Raw genomic sequence first — 15,857 nt, 5'->3', positions numbered from 1 at the left:
GCTCAGATCTGATGTGAGGGACTATCTTCCTATCCTGAGAAGCTTAAAGGGACTCTTCGGGATTTTGGGAATTGGAGGTAGCATATTGTTAGCAGAGCGGAATTGCTGGAATTCTCCAGGAACTACTGGCCAGCTCCTCTCAAAGCAGGGAAATAGACTTTCTAACTACTAAAAAAAACTGGGCGGTTGGTCATTTATAATCTTACAAAGTTACACATAGTAATCAATATTTAATATATGTGTTAATTTGACTAATTATCGTCAGAAACAAGATTCTATCCACTTCTTCATATTCTGTCAAGTTGTTGCATAAAGAAATAGAGATCGCCACATTATATCTGTCTCAATGATGCTGCCCATACACATCAAACACGTGGTTCCCATGTGGTTGATACCATTCCATTGACTCCGTTCCAGACATTATTATAAGCCGTCCTCCCCTCAGCAGCCTCCCCAGGTCTCTATACATCTTTATGCGACAACGGGACAGAATATGAGGAAGTGGATAGAATCTTGTTCCTTACGATTATCAGTCAAATTAGCACATTTATTAAATATCAATTACTATGTATAACTTTGTAAGACTAGAAATGACCAACCACCCAGCTTTGGAGTAGCTACAAGATCTAATTCCCTGCTTTTGAGAGGAGCTGGCTAGTAGTTCCTGGAGAGTTCCAGCAATTGGGCTAAGCTAATGATATGCTATCTTCAACTTCCTTAAAACTGCACTCAGAGACATATAACTGGTATCCATGAGTTCGTCTGACTCTGGGTAAGTAGGAAAAATAATTCCCCAAATCCCAAAGTATCCTTTTAAGGCACCTTCATAACTTCTATGTGCTAACAGTCAAGTGCAGACGTTTCAATTCCCTTTTCTACAGATCTAAATGGCTCAAGGTTATTTTTGTCTTGATTTAAAGGAAAGTGTTAAATTAGAAAGCAATCTTCTTCGAGTGTGTCAGTCTACCCTCGAGCATCTGTTACATAGAAGAAACCCAGACAGAAATTGAAACTCCATTTCAAATCCAATGGTAAGGCTTGTCAATTACAAGGAATTATAGAAAATTAAACCAACAGTTTATAAATGGGTATATTAAATATAACAATTGTGTTTTAGTACCCTCATTATGTAACAGAAAGCACAGTCCATTAATTTTAATACACTTTAGTCAGATATTTTGCTCCCAACAACTCAACCGAGCAGCAAATTGTGACAAAAAGTAATTATTACAGCTTAGACTGAACATCTTTGAAATATTAACATTTCAAACTGGATTTTTTAAATGAAGGAAGAATGTAATTATTCTGAAAAGTTACAGCCCAACAGGACTTCATAAATGAATTCATGTCTTAATGAACAGTGATTATCAAGGCAAGCTAATGCTCATGCGGAATTTAGAGATTGTGGTTAATGGACACATCCAATCCTGATTAAACTTTCAGCACAGTTGGATCACCTTTTTAGAGGATTATCAAACCACAACAAGAAGGGTTTGTGTGTGCGTGCATGTGTGTGTGTAACTTGTGCATTAATCCACTTTGAACCTGTCTTAGCTGCTGAGAAGTAAGTGCTCCCAGGGCACAGGGTCAGCGACCTTTTCCTCCACAGGCAAGAAAGGCCTTTCAACTAAGTTGATTCAGAATCTTCCTTTACCAACAACGTATAGGCATTTATTAGAAAACTACATATCGCTTTTACGGACGTAAAGTCGTGGGAGTATACGAGTGACCCTTGGATCTTCAACAACATTGCTTCCAACTTCCAGAGAGACGTTGTGCAAAAACATGAAAAAGTAGTAGAGAAAATGAGTCAGGTATTTTTCAAAATCACCACCCCCTCCCTGTCATCATGCGGCACTCAATTTATTTATTTTTCTCTCCACTGCTTCGTGAGCTGGGAATCACTTGGCCAACAAAGCGTAGGAGGATGTCCCTTTTGTATGTGCGCTGAGCGTCTGCGTGGGAGGCCTGCTGGGCTGGGCTCTCTCATGGAAGGGCCACAGAGAACCACACACTCCCTGGCTGCTGCTTCTTCTCACAGACAGATGCATCCTGGTGGGCGCCCCGATGGGAACTAACCGCCTGCAGTCAGAGACAGACAGAACCACAGTCCATGCCAATGTAGAGTGATGTAAAGAAGCCCTGGAAATGGATATAAATATGCATGTGGATCTTTCTAACTCAAGCTTTGCTTGCCTTTTGTTCCCTGACCCCTAGTAGTAGCTAACGGTATACGCTTCAGGTCTGGTATTTGTCTACAACGTCTGTGGGAGTAGAAGAATTACATGAGATGAGAGAGAGAATGAGTGCACATTAATGTTTCATCTTAAAAAGCCCTTTGAATGAGTAGACTGCACTGTATCGCTAGATAGATTCCTTTGCAGTGGGTGTTTGCAGTGCACAATGAGTCTAACAGTACTTGTACAGGACTTTACTGAAGAGAACATCAATGTGGACCCTCCATGATTTATGGTAAGTAAAATCACAATATCATGACCAGGTGCATCATGGTGATGTAAGAGAATATGTTTGAGAGATCTTTGGTAAGTGTTCACAGTATCACAGGTGAAGCATTCACTATACTGTAAATCTATAATGACATTTCCTAGGCCTAAATAATTAATCCAGTTTCTTTAACTCTCTTGGACATGAATGAGGTGCCAGTATGTGTGCACAGGTGAGAGGATTGTGGACTGCATAAACGACTGCACTGGCAGGGAGTCAGAAGGTCCCATGGTTTCACAGGCCTCAGCCAAGCTAGCTAATTAATGACTTGCTTCTTTCTAGGCGTATACCACATTTAAATGCAGCCTGCTGCTTTCAGATTTCTATGATCTAAACCCCCAACATGTGAAGGCACAGTCTTCCTTCTCGCCTCTTGATCAGTGTATACAACATCATTACCCTCTTTCAACGACACAGTCAGGGGAATGATCTGAAACACTTCCTACATACACTGCCTCAACTTTCTTGGGTACTGTATTTCACACTTGTCTTTGGAGATTTTACACCTTTACAAGGGTGTCAATTAATGCAAAGGAACCTGCACTAGCAAGCATTTCCCCCCTCAATTGTTACCTTTCACAAAATCCTTCTGCCAGCTATACATTCCGTTTAACCCCTTCCTCCCAGAGATGCATATGTCTCTGTCAAATAGAGTACATCGCAAGCCTGAACAAGTCAAATATAGACCCTGTAAGTCTCTGAACCATGCAGGACAGGAAATTCTCAGCTGAGTTATCAGGGGATGCGTGATGTTTAGCCATAGCATACGCCATATTTCCCCCCCTTTGCTCCACGGCGAATGGAGAGAGGGAACAACTGAAAGGTAAAAATGACCAAGGCAGTGCGCCCAGGCACTTAGCCAATTTTAATTATGTATGGTCTGCATCCACTGTCAAAGTAACTATTCTGCTTGTTCCTTGTAAGTGTATCAATCTGAGGCTGGCACTATTTCCAGACATGGAGCGCTGCCCCCACAGGGAGCCTAGCCCCAGATCCTGCTCCCCGCTGCAGCCCAGAGGAGCTCCAGACCCAGAGAGCTGAAAGCACAGACGTCAGGCCGTTTCTGACGGTTTGTCCCTCTCCATTTAAGCCACAAATAACCCTTGTTCATTCCAGAGTCATGGGGGTAGAGGCAGCATGTCACAGCTGTTTGAAAAGCCATGTGTCTTCTGCAAGGCTTCTGGTGTAGGTGGTGTGTTTATCCCAACGGCCAGGCCAAGGGAGACACCATGGGGCCCCACTGTTCCTTACTGAGTGAAGTCTGACTGAGTTAGCCCACGCTCAGCTCTCCACTCCTCTCCTCTGAGCCTTCGACTCATGCTGTGCCGAAGCCTTCAAAAGCCTTTACTGTAAATTTAGAGGGAAAAAAATAATTTGCACTAAATAATAGAGTGAGTTTGACCCCCCGCTGATTCACTCAGGGTTGATGAAAGATGATGAAAAAAACGGACACCTCCACTGTTTGATGCTTAGCATAGAGATAAGCCATTAAAATGCATGTAAAGTATAATCCAGGAAGCTGCTAAGGAGAAGAATTGAAATAAGGACAATGCACTGTAGAAGGCAAGTCTCTGGAACGCTTTTGACTGCTGTATCTTCTATATCAATGATGGATTGTATTGGCTACATGTTAAACAGTAGGGATAAACCCATGGTGTGATTGTATCATATTTGGTGTTGTCTTCTTGGGTTTGCATTTTGCATGACAGGTTTTCCTTGAAACACAAACATGTAACATCTCTTGTTTTTTTAGTAGGAAGGGATGCTGGATATTCTCCTCCGTGAATAAATTCCTTGACTAATTTAGTTTAGAAACTTTTATAAACTTAAAGAGAGTAAAATGTGAGGGTGAATCTGAACAGGGATACTGTTGTTCATAGAGTCTATCGCTTCAGACAGCCTATTTAAATGAATTCAAATGGAACTCCCACGAAATAAACTGCTTCGGTTCTGTGTCTGAACCCAGCCCCACTCATCGTAATACCTAGTGTTTATGTAAATCATCCCTTGCACCTCATCTAACTACCCCAGAGTTAGTTGGCTCATTTCAATTCTTTGGTAAAAGTTCCATGGTAAAAGTTCCATTAGTTGCTGCATAAATCTTTCAGTCAGAGATTCCTTCTTCTGTCTGTTTCTCGTTACTGTTTCATTGTGCACTCTGTAGATGAAGTCCAGAACGTTCAATGAAGACACTTGTCTCACTTTTTACTTATAGCTTTTAGAGTACCTATGTTAGCCTGTCTGTGTCTCACACATCTATGTATGTCATTAATAATTCTTTAGAGGCTTCCCGAGTGGTGCAGCGGTCTAAGGCACTGCATCGTAGTGCTAGATGCGTCACTACAGACCCGGGTTGGATCCCGGGCTGTATCACAACCGGCCGTGATTGGTAGTCCCATAGGGCGGCGCACAATTGGCCCAAAGCCATCCAGGTTAAGGGAGGGTTTGGCCGAGGGGGGGACTTCACTTGGCTCATCGCACTCTAACGACTCCTTGTGGTGGGCCGGGCACCTGCAGGCTGACCTCAGTCGTTAGTTGACCAGCTGGCTTCCGGGTTAAGCGGGCGGGTGTTAAGAAGTGTAGTTTGGTGGGTCATGTTTCAGAGGATGCATGACTCGACCTTGGGGAGTTGCAGCGATGAGACGAGATCAAAATTGGGGAGATAAGGTAATACAAATAATAAGTAAAAATAATAGTAAAAAAGTATTATTATTATTTAGAGTCTAAGAGGTTAGGGGAGGGGGGGTGATACACAGGGAATTGTTTTAAGATGGTCATACTATGGATCATTTATCTATTTGATAGATAGATTTGAATTTTAGGACCCCTTTAGGTATAAAAAAATATATATACACTACCGGTCAAAAGTTTTAGAACACCTACTCATTCAACGGTTATTCTTTATTTTTATTATTTTCTACATTGTAGAATAACAGGGGAGACATCAAAACTATGAAATAACACATATGGAATCAAGTTGTAATCAAAAAAGTGTTACTCAAATATAAAATCTATTTTGATTTGTATATCTTCAAATAGCCACCCTTTGCCTTGATGACAGCTTTGCACACTCTTGGCATTCTTTCCACCAGCTTCACCTGGAATGCTATTCCAACAGTTTTGAAGGATTTCCCACATATGCTGAGCACTTGTTGGCTGCTTTTCCTTCACTCGGCGGTCTGACTCATCCCAAACCATCTCAATTTTGTTGAGGTCGGGGGATTGTGGAGGCCAGGTCATCTGATGCAGCACTCCATCATTCTAGTTCTTGGTCAAATAGCCTGGACGTGTGTTGGGTCGTTATCCTGTTGAAAAACAAATGATTTCCCACTCAGCCTAAACCAGATGGGATGGCGTAACGCTGCAGAATTCTGTGGTAGCCATGCTGGTTAAGTGTGCCTTGAATTCTAAATAAATCACAGACAGTGTCACCAGCAAAGCACCCCCACACCATAACAACTCCTCCTCCTCCATGCTTCACGATGGGAAATACACACGTGGAGATCATCCGTTCACCCACACCGCGTCTCACAAAGACACAGAGGTTGGAACCAAAAATCTCCAATTTGGACTCCAGACCAAAGAACAAATTCCCACTGGTCTATTGTCCATTGCTCGTGTTTTTTGGCCCAAGCAAGTCTCTTCTTCTTATTGGTGTCCTTAAGGTCTGGTTTCTTTGCAGCAATTCGACCATGAAGACCTGATTCACACAGTCTCCTCTGAACAGTTGATGTTGAGATGTGTCTGATACTTGGACTCTGTGAAGCATTTATTTGGGTGCAATTTCTGAGGCATGTAACTCTAATGAACTTGTCCTCTGCAGCAGAGGTAACTTTAGGTCTTTCATTCCTGTGGCGGTTCTCATGAGAGCCAGTTTCATCATAGTGCTTGATGGTTTTTGCGACTGCACTTGAAGAAACGTTCAAAGTTCTTGACATTTTCCGTATTAACTGACCTTCATGTCTTAAAGTAAAGATGGACTGTCATTTCTCATTGCTTATCTGAGCTGTTCTTGCCATAATATGGACCTCGTCTTTTACCAAATAGGGCTATCTTCTGTATACCCCCCTACCTTGTCACAACACAACTGATTGGCTCAAACGCATTAAGAAGGAAATAAATTAACTTTTAACAAGGCACACATGTTAATTGAAATGCTTTCCAGGTGACTACCTCATGAAGCTGGTTGAGAGAATGCCAAGACCGTGCAAAGCTGTCATCAAGGCAAATGTTAAATGTATTTTGATTTGTTTAACACTTTTTTGGTTACTACATGATTCCATGTGTGTTATTTCATAGTTTTTATGTATTCACTATTATTCTACAATGTAGAAAATAGTAAAAATAAAGAAAAACCCTTGAATGAGTAGGTGTGTCCAAACTTTTGACTGGTACCTCTAAGTGAATTTGTCCCAATACATTTGGTCTCCTAAAATGGGGGACTACGTACAAAAAGTATTGTAATTTCTAAACGGTTCACCCGATATAGTTGAAAATACACTTCAATTAAAGCTGACAGTCCGCACTTTAACCTCACAGTATCATAGTGAGTGATAGTTGATTTCACGAAAATGAGAATGTTTGGGGAATGTTCTGTGGTGGTTGTTACAGATGTTGTGCACAACGTTTCAGTGAATGTTAGGGGAACATTCCAAGGATATAACAAAAAAAAGTTAATTTAAATATCCTTGGAATGGTCTCCTAACATCCACTAAAACGCTGTGCACAACCTCTGTAACAACCACCACAGAACATTCCCCAAACGTTCTCATTAGGTTTCCAGGTAAAGAACAGACCAAATGTGTTCTGAAAACATATCAGACGAAGGTTTTATACAAATATTCTATAATCATCAACACAACTGGACAGTTTTTGTTTAAGGAGAACATTTGCTGCAACCTGACGAAGGTTTTGGGAACTATCACATAATGTTAGATATTTTTGAGACATGATTTCCATTGCACTCGTTAGATGGTCTGGAGTGTGTAATATTTTTTTCATGTTAGAGTACACATTCATTTTCTATTAAAAGCCCTGTCAGTGTCAAACAAAGATATGCTTGGTTATATTATTTCTTTACGTATCTGGATTAATAGCTTTATCTAGCTTTATCTACACTTCCATTCAATTTTACATATTAACAAAGACAAACATTATTTTCTGCTTATGAATACTGTCATACTAGGCAGTGCATAATTCATGTGATTTTCATAAGAAGAAGAAGGGAATGTCAGGACAGCAGAGTAATACGTTATCCTCACTGACTTTACTGAGCAATATGGATTTAAGTTTGGATCAGCTGGATTACTTGGATTGGTCCTTTAAGTGAAATACAAGTTTGAAAATGTCAATGGTTATGCCCCTTTGTATAGAAAGACCCTCCTTTAATCTGTTCCATTTTTTTTTATCCAGTGAGATTTCCATTCCTAAAAAGAGGCCTTTTGGTCACAGGGCTCAAACCCTCTAATCCTCTAAACATGGATTTACTCAATCCAGTTTAGACAATACACAATACCGTGGGGCAATGAAATCAAATATCACTCATTTAACATTTAGAAAAGGGCAAATACCGTTTTTGGTTGCTCCCACGCTTTTTCGACCAGACAATCCCATCCACTTCAAAACCCGAATAAATACATTCTCCACTGGGCTATATCAAAGGCGTCGTGGTACTTCATCTGTTACACCGGATGAATGCTTTAATGTGGAGACAATGACAACCATGTTACAGGGGGGTGTTGAAACAAACATTTCAAACAACCTCCGAGTTGATGGGATCTCATTTACCTTGACGCAACACCATCAATAGGAGAGCTGCTGCAGTAGGCGTCTGTTCGTCTGTCCCACCGCCCAGATGTTAAGATGGATCTGGAGCATTCAGTGTCAGCAGATGCTCCATTATACCAGCCGCGACTCACCATGTCCTGCCCTGAATTATAACTAGCCCTGTCGTCTCTTCTCCTCAGCCCCAAACAGGCTTAGCCAGTAAATGGAGGATTTGAATAAATAATACTCGACATTCCCACCTATTGGCCTGCTTCGCCTTCTTTCCCCAAAACTCCATTTACTGACATTAAAATATTCTCTTTTGCATTGAAAGTTACTTAAAATATTTCATGTTGGCTTTACATGCAGTTATTACTAGAACCTGTACTGTATTCCCCAGTGCATCTTGGTGTCAATATCTATGAACAGACAAACATATCAAAGTACTGTAGACAACATACCGTGGTATTATCATTTCCCCCGTTACTTCACTGCTTCACTGCCTCAGAAATCAATCCCATTTGTTCTGTCACAGAATAAAACAGAAACAGTATAGAACAGAAAGTTCCTGTTCATATGATGTATCATTTGAAACAGTTCAGATCCAGATACACTAGCATTGACATCTACTTCTTCATTCATTTGATGTTAGTGCCATGTTTACTGTTAGCTGCCCTGCCAACTTTGGTCGACAGTCCATTCACTTTGGTTATGATCAAAGGCATTTTTTTTGTGGGAAATAAATGAACATTGAAAAGATACAGCACAGCTCCTGAACTGAAGGTTTTGATGGACTGTGCAGAGATAACAAACAGAATTGGGTATGTTGTTTGCGGTGGGGGGGGGGGGGGGGGGGGGCAAAAGTAATCCCAAGTTCAACCTAGGCAGGTTACAACCTAAATGAATTAGTGCTGCCTGCTGAAACAGAATAAAGAGTTTTTACTGGAGGCCAAGGGAGGATGGAGGAATAACCCAAATGTCTCAGAGTTAGAGAGAACTGTAGCCCCTGATGCCTGACTGAGGAGTGGGGCGTGTGCAGCTGCTGCACCAGGCCCAAAGACATCCAGGCAGCTAGGCAGCACTGCAACAGCCAGAGCCAGGGAAACCCAGCCCAGCAGCAGGCCGCCCCCAGTATCATAAAGATATTAGTGAGAGTGACACAGTGCTCCTGCCAACCCCAGTGCTGCAGCAGCAGAACCATGCTGCCCGGACGTCCGCCTGCCTATATCCAGAGCCTGAGTGCTGCAATGAGACAGGGGCAATGCAGCCTCCTGCGCCAGCTCCTCACAAGCCCACTCCCTCACTCTGACAGACAAGCATCTGCAGCCTGGCCAGCCGGCCACACCGGTCATCCCCCATCCAGCCTACGTCACCATAGAGGACATCAGGCTGCACTCTCTATAAATCAAATGTAAGAGCTCTCATGGGCATCAATGGCTGCCAACATGCAGCTTCAGGAGTTGAACAACCTGTGGTTGTTATGGCATGGCCCAAGTAATACTGGGTGGTCCTAATGTACAGTTCATTTCAACGTCTTTATATCAATTTCAATACATTTGTGTTTGTATTTTGGAAAGCTATACCAGCTTATCTTTCTGCCCAATTGACAAACACAAAATTAAAGAAAAATATGATGTAATTGATTTATAAAAAATACATACTTATTACAAAACAGTGTCCCTTTAAGTATTTAGTAAAATAATGTACCTCAGTTTGAATGAGCGCCATGTTTGCATACGAGCGAACCATGTCTATCAACATTATCTTGAGGAAGTTCCACCATAGAACAAATATTTTTCTATACGAACATGTTGTGAGGTCAGGTTCAATATGTAGGCCGTATAATATATATGGCTGATCTATACTATACTTAGAGGTGCAGTGGCACACTTCAACAAAAGGATTTACAATTACCCTCCAGGCTGTGTTGAACTCCACCATTTATAGACTTGCGGTGACAAACAATCTTATTATGAGATTTATCTTCACCCCAACTGGGTTTGAGGATCAACATGCTTCTTCTCCCGTCTCATAGTTCTCCACTGAGCTTCCCAACTGAAATAATAACCCTCCGATTATGGTTAAAACGTGGTGTCAGCCCCGATATGATTGAAAAAAGAGCCCCGTCGCGGCATAATGGAAACTCCCGACTCCTGTTCGGGAATACATAAAGGCAAGGAGTGAAAGAGATTTCGATCAGGGCTCTCTGGCTTGAATTAATCACTCACTGTTTAATGGATCTTTGAGGCTTGTGCTTGACGCAGTGAGGAGCTGCATTTCTTGTATTCCCGAGACCAACAGAACCCTGGATTTTTCATCAGAAATCTGCTGCCTCCTTGAAAATGTCTTGGGGTTGGTTCATGGTGACATAGGGTTCCAGTTTTTGATCGGGAAAGGCTAGAGGGATTCTGCTCCGCTGTTGTAAGCAGGTAAGCGCTTAAATGTTTCTGGTTAGTGGAGGAATGCTGTACTCTAATACGCTTCAATGCCGCAGTAAACACAATACGACTTAATTCTCTAACACATTCAACGTACACGTTGTAGTCGTGTCTTTAAATATCGGCACAGTACATTGAAAGTCAACGATGTAAAAGTGATTGCATGTTATTAGCAAGAATAGTTTTCACACATGAGCCATATTCCAATGGCTACGTGTGTTAGCAACACATTGTAGCATATCACTTATCCTTGAGTTAGCTGTAGAAAATGTAGAACTGGTTTGAAGTTGCATATGCATGCATAAAACTTAAACACATTTTGCACATGCCTTTATGATGACATGCATAGTTTAAGTGGTTTGAAATGTGTTTATTTGATCAGTGAACGATCTAGGTATTTAAACTGTAGCACGTTAAAAATAATATTCACGTAGAGTGGTTTCTAAGTTATTTGATATAGCTAGCTTTATAATAATCTGTCCCGTATAGAGAAATACACAACCATGTTGACTAAATGCAAAATCAGCGTTGCCATCCCCCAAACATCTTGATATTATCTAATTTCATGTTCATTGTATGTAATATGTAATTGGAATACAAAAGTAAAAAGGGACGCCAACGTTGAAGTAGCCACTATTGCCAGAAATGCATTTCAGCACCATGGACAGCGAACGGACCCTCTTTACCGCTAGAGTTCGCCTTGAACCGTAGAAGATATTTCTCTCATGGCTTCGCTTCATGGGTTTTCTGAGAATTATATGACAACTGTGTTACTTTCCTATTTAATTAAATTATGAAAAATGTGCTAAATGTACACTAGTGCGCAGATCCTTGCTGACGTCAAGGCGACACCTTATCGGATAATTTCTCAGAGCTTTTAAACGTTCAGAATTTGAGTTTGCGTGCAGGATTGTAGGTTACAGAATAAGCAACATACTGTATGACATCCAGAGTACAGCCCGATGAGCTAGGCGCGCCAGGTCCGTGAGGACACGAGGAACTGACCCAGTCAACAGGGCTAATCTGTACTGGTGAGTCTACATGACATACCCTACAGTACACAGAAATACTTAGCCTACTGTAACATATTGCTGCACCATGTGCAGTTAAACATCGCGGGTATAATTAATCGGTGACTATGTAGACTCTTAGTTGCATGCCTCTGAGCATGGTAATACATTTTGTAATTCATGTGAAATAAGGGTTTGTGACGTATATGAACACCCAGGCAGGCTAAGTTAGGGTATGGATTTATCCCTATAAAAGTGACATCAGATGATTGAATTATCTCAGAGATTTTGGATTGCAGTTGATTTCATTCAACGACAAACATTAGTTTTTATCCTGTGATTCATATCCGTCGTCATATATTCATATGGTTGAAGTCAGACCTACATAAACAACAATATGACCCTCTATGGATATAGAGTACCATATTCATATGGTTGAAGTCAGACCTACACAAACAACAATATGACCCTCTATGGATATAGGCAGAGCGTGCAGCCTACATCTACTTGGTTGAATATAAGGCGTCTTTGCTATTCATCTTGTATGCAAATGTAATATTGTATAGCCTAGGTGTTTGTAAATATTGTTTACAAATATTGTTGCAATATCTTTCTACCCCGTCTTTTTTTGTGCAAATCTTCTTTTCTTTTTTCTTTCTTTTTTTTACCAATATGCAAATATTGTATATTGCATGATTTTTGTGGATCAACTGCACCATTTGATGAATGTGTGGCATTGACAATGAAATTCTAAATTGATTCACGATATTGAGGAGGCCTTATTTGCATGAGTGCTGAGAAAGTGTGGTTCGCTTACAAAGGTTGCCATGACAAGAGCCTAATGCTCAGCTGATACTCAGCCAAACATATTACGACAACAGCTTGAGCTGTTGCGTATAGTGGTGCGTAAACCCTCGGCTTACACAGTTGACAAGTAAAATAAAAGGTATACTCATCTATTACGCGCTCACCTGGCACTTGGCACAAGTGCATTATATCAATATGTTGAACGAACATGTATATATAAAGACAGTATGCTACGAAGACAATAATTAAAACAAATCTATTTTTTTTTATTCCTCTTGTTTACCCCTCATTTTCATGACACCATTTACTTTCCACGTCTTTGTAAATGGTGTTGGGATGAGCAACCTAACTTGATATTTGCAGCTAAACCGGGAGAGTTTTGACGATTTTCAAACATCCTCACACAGATTCATAGCTACTGTCGCTGGAGCTTTGCCTCATATTAGCATCCCGCATCTCCTTTTCCTGTCCCTGTCTTTCTTATCTTGATTATGCAGCTTGAAGATTGAGTCAGCTATTTTGTATGCAAGTTGCCTTAGCTTGGTTATTTGTGGAAGAGAGTGAGATCGTGCTGCGGATACTGAAAAGAATTACAGCTTCTCATGACGGTAAGGAGTGGAGGAGACGAAGCTGTCCAGATCGATATTGCCGTTGGAAAAAGACACACAGTACCTTCAGAAAGTATTCACACCCCTTGACGTTATTCCACATTTAGTTGTGTTACAGCCTTAATTTAAAATGGATTACATTTTGATTTTGTGTCACAGGTCTACACACAATAACCCATAATGTCAAAGTGGAATTAGGTTTTTTGAAATGTTAACTAAGTAATAAAAATGAAAAGCTTGAGTCAATAAGTATTCAACCCCTTTGTTATGGCAAGGCTAAATAAGTTTAGGAGTGAACATTTGTAAACAAGTCACATAATAAGTTGCATAGACTCACTCTGTGTGCAATAATAGTGTTTAACATGATTTTGTACCCCACACATACAATTATCTGTAAAGTCCCTGTATCTGTCTTTGTGAATTTCAAACACAGATTCAACCACACAGACCAGGGAGGTTTTCCAATGACTTTCAAAGAAGGGCACCTATTGGTAGAATGAAAGCAGACATTGAATATCCCTTTGATCATGATGAAATTATTAATTACACTTTGGATGATATATCAATACACCCAGTCACTACAAAGATACAGGCGTCCTTCCTAACTCAGTTGCCAGAGAGGAAGGAAACCGCTCAGGGATTTCACCATGAGGCCAATGGTGATTTTAAAACAGTTACAGAGTTTAATGGCTGTAATAGGACAAAACTGAGGATGAATCAACAACAATGTAGTTAGTCCACAACACTAACCTAAATGACAGAGTTAAAAGAAGGAAGCCTGTACAGAATATAATATTACAAAACATGCATTGTGTTTGCAACAAGTAACAAGTCGCAGTTGTAAATGAGAACTTGTTCTCATCTGGCCTACCTGGTTAAATAAAGGTGAAATAAATACATAAAACAAAACAAAAACTCAAGTAAAACTGCAACAAAATGTGGCAAACAAATAAACGTTTTTTGTCCTCAATACAAAGTGTTATGTTTAGGGCAAATCTAACACAAGAAATTCACTGGGTACCACTCTTCATATTTTCAAGCATGGTGGTGGCTGCATTATGTTATGGGTATGCTTGTGATCGCCAGGGACTAAGGAGTTTTTTATGATAAAAATAAACAGAATACAGCTATAAGCACAGGCAAAATCCTAGAGGAAAATCTGGCTCAGTCTGCTTTCCAACAGACACTGGGAGACAAATATACCTTTCAGCAGGACAATAACCTAAAATACCAGGCCAAATCTACACTGGAGTTGCTTACCAACACAACATCAAATATTCCTGGGTGGCCTAGTTACAGTTCTGACTTAAATCGGCATTAAAATCTATGGTAAGACTTGAAAATGGCTGTCTAGCAGAAATCAACTTGACAGAGCATGAAGAATTTAAAGAATAATAATGGGAAAACATTGTATAATCCAGGTGTGCAACGCACTTAGAGACTTAGAAAAATACTTACAGCTGTAATCGCCACCAATGGTCCTTCTACAAAGTATTGACTTAGGGGTGTGAATACTTATGTAAAGATAAAATATATATTTAATACATTTTGAATTCAGGCTGAAACACAACATAATGTGAAATAAGTCAGGAGGTATGAATACTTTCTGAAGACACTGTAAGTAGTGATGCTTATGATGATGATGATGATGATGATGATGATGATGATGAGTCTACTGGTGGTGATAGCTTGTCAATGTAGTCGTAGACATAAAGTAAACACATGCATAACTTTGTGAAGACATAGTACCTTTAATCCGCCATGGTAACTGGTGATTTCCTGGACAAGGCAACAAAGCATTATTCTCTTGTTGGAAAAAATTTGATCAAAAGTACTACACAATAAGGAATCATACTGAAGATAAAATAAAACATGACTGTCTTGAAGAAGGCATCCATGCTTTGTTTCAGAATTGTTTGCAGTAGATGTGCTGCATGTTGTAGAGAAATTACCTAAGCATGACATACTGGCGTGCTCAAACCCAGATGCTCTGTGTATATGGTTAACAATGTGTAAAGTGTAATCAAAGAGACCAGTCATGCTTTGTGAACAGAGCTAAGAAACATATGGTACAACAGAATGCCAAAATCTGCAGTTACAATACCACAATACTGTAGCGGCCCCAGCATCAGTACGACATCAGTATCCTCCTCAATAGGGCCTCTTAGTGGAATGTCTTAAGCTTCTACAAGCTCTACGCAGACGCAAGATTCAGTATTGCAATGTCGTTTTTCATCACAAAAGGGGAAGCTCCTTGTAATACCTGAAAACTGAGTGTGAGACATGCCTTATTTGACATGGAGATGTGGGATGCTAAAAAGGCTAGCTAGCTTGCTATGTTTTTAGCCAGGCTAAAGTCAGCTAGCCAGACTGCCGACTAAACTCAGCAAAAAAAGAAACAGAACAGAATCCTCTCATTGTCAACTGTGTTTATCTTCAGCAAACTTAACATGTGTAAATATTTGTATGAACATAACAAGATTCAACAACTGAAGCATAAACTGAAAAAGTTCCACAGACATGTCACTAACAGAAATTGAATAATGTGTCCCTGAACAAAGGGGGGGTCCAAATCCAAAGTAACAGTCAGTATCGGGTGTGGCCACCAGCTGCATTAAGTACTGCAGTGCATCTCCTCCTCATGGATTGCACCAGATTTGGCAGTTCTTGCTGTGAGATGTTACTCCACTCTTCCACCAAGGCACCTGCAAGTTCTCAGACAT

General features: G+C 40.5%; 1 protein-coding gene and 1 long non-coding RNA gene across 4 annotated transcripts in view; one reads left to right on the top strand and one right to left on the bottom strand.

Annotated features, from left to right (window-relative positions):
* Positions 1 to 646: 646 nt before the first annotated feature.
* On the bottom strand, positions 647 to 10,276 carry LOC129833052 (uncharacterized). Of its 2 annotated transcripts, none has more exons than XR_008756037.1 (3): positions 10,186 to 10,276; positions 8,076 to 8,797; positions 647 to 2,082 (listed from the first exon to the last, which is right to left on the bottom strand). It is a non-coding gene; the product is annotated as an uncharacterized LOC129833052 (long non-coding RNA). The 2 variants fall into 2 exon arrangements; XR_008756036.1 differs by having other exon boundaries at positions 8,733 to 8,797.
* Positions 10,277 to 10,609: 333 nt separating this feature from the next.
* The window catches only part of LOC129833051 (protein ELFN1-like), a 92,724-nt gene continuing 87,476 nt past the window's right edge, over positions 10,610 to 15,857 (top strand). Inside the window, exon 1 of one of the 2 annotated variants that reach the window (XM_055897302.1) lies at positions 10,610 to 10,700. The gene's annotated coding sequence lies outside the window, so the exon portion shown is untranslated. Of the gene's footprint in view, positions 10,701 to 11,518; positions 11,741 to 15,857 lie in introns of those variants that run through there. The other variant, XM_055897303.1, reaches the window with a different exon arrangement.

This window comes from Salvelinus fontinalis, chromosome 34 (genome assembly GCF_029448725.1).
Source record: "Salvelinus fontinalis isolate EN_2023a chromosome 34, ASM2944872v1, whole genome shotgun sequence".
Taxonomy (NCBI): Eukaryota; Metazoa; Chordata; class Actinopteri; order Salmoniformes; family Salmonidae; genus Salvelinus; species Salvelinus fontinalis.
Note: the sequence above shows the minus strand (reverse complement) of the source record. Positions and strands in the feature narration are given on the sequence as shown.